This window comes from Pteropus vampyrus, unplaced genomic scaffold, assembly GCF_000151845.1.
Source record: "Pteropus vampyrus isolate Shadow unplaced genomic scaffold, Pvam_2.0 Scaffold78, whole genome shotgun sequence".
In the NCBI taxonomy this organism is placed as follows: domain Eukaryota; kingdom Metazoa; phylum Chordata; class Mammalia; order Chiroptera; family Pteropodidae; genus Pteropus; species Pteropus vampyrus.
In genome coordinates this window covers 2,092,139-2,093,622 of record NW_011888859.1, presented here as the reverse complement: position 1 = coordinate 2,093,622, position 1,484 = coordinate 2,092,139, and positions in this window count along the sequence as shown.

Below are 1,484 nucleotides of genomic sequence, written 5' to 3'. Positions count from 1 at the left end.
TTGTCTGCCATGACATCAAGGAAGTGTGACTGTGCAAATCTTTACTTCTTTAAAATGACTTTTTCTCTTCTCTCTCTCCTCAATTCAAACTGGCCTTGGCCTCACTGACTTCTTTTATTTCCTTATCCTTCTGTCTTCTGCAGGACCATTTCCTTAATCATTCAGCCCTTAGGTCAGCATCAGACAGTCTTAGGAACAGACCCTCAGGCCTGTTGAGTACAGAATACAGAGTTTTGGTCAAACTAAAGAAACCTCTTGCAGCTTCATCCCCATGAAGGCAGCTGACCCTAACCAGCATCCCCTTGAAACTAGACAGAATGATGCCGTAACTGATGTCAAGACTTGATAGATACAATGATCAACCCTACTCTATCCCTAACCAATCAGTAGAGCCCATGACCCCAACTCCCTCAGCTGCCATGACTAGTGAATTTTCCCCTACATAACCTATTCCCCAGAGGCCATCAGGGAACCAGGTCTTTGAGCGCTAGCTCACCTGTGTCTCCGGGCTTGGCTCCATTTCCTTAAATAAACATCCTGTCCCTGTCTCCTTTGGTTATTGACACATGCAGGCAAAACAAACCCTTTGAGGTCGGTAACAGGTTGCTAAAACTAGAATCATTCCATCTCTCAAATATTTGAAACATTGAAAATGCCCGACAGAGTGAGGGAGGTAAGCATTTTCTTTGCCGTTCCCCTTCCTCCAAGGCCCGAGGCCCTAGTCTACTCTTTCTTGTCAACATTCTTGCAGGAAAGGAGTCACTTTGTGATCTTGGCCAAGTCATTTAATGACAACAAGCTTTTTTCCTAACTTGTAAAATGGGAGACAACTATTTAACTTAGCCTTAAAAGTTTATTTTACACAGTAATCAGTTGTCCTGGGCCAGAAGGATTATATAATATAACATTCCTATGAGAAAGCATGAGAGCTTCATTTTTATCTTTCAAATCATTTCTAATTTGATAGGTTAGAAACTACATTTCTTCTTACCTATCACGTGTTATAGGGATTTTACTCCTTTGTTTGCCCATTGATTTCCTGCTTTTATTCCTTCTCTTTTTTCCATCTTTCCCTCTCTGAATGTAAATGTCTTAACATTTACATGTGTTAACTGAGGTGATAATAATATCATCACACAGAACTGAGAAGTAATTTAATAAAAAGTCTCATGTAAAGCATTTAGATCGCGAAGTCACTATATGGTAACTGTTTGGGACCAAAAAAGTGCCACATACTAAATCTGACAAGCTCAGGGGAGGCCAGCATGGTGGACCTTACAAACTCAGAGACCGAAAGTAACCACAGAGAATGATCTGAACATACGAATTTCTAATGAAAAGCAGGTGATAGTCATAGCCACATCCTGGGCCTGTAGCTTTCTTGGCAAAGATCATTCTTTACCTTAAGTGAGCCTGTCTATTATCTTTTTGCATCTAAAATAACAGACATTCGGAATGTCAGAGTAATTCCTTTTTTCCAGATC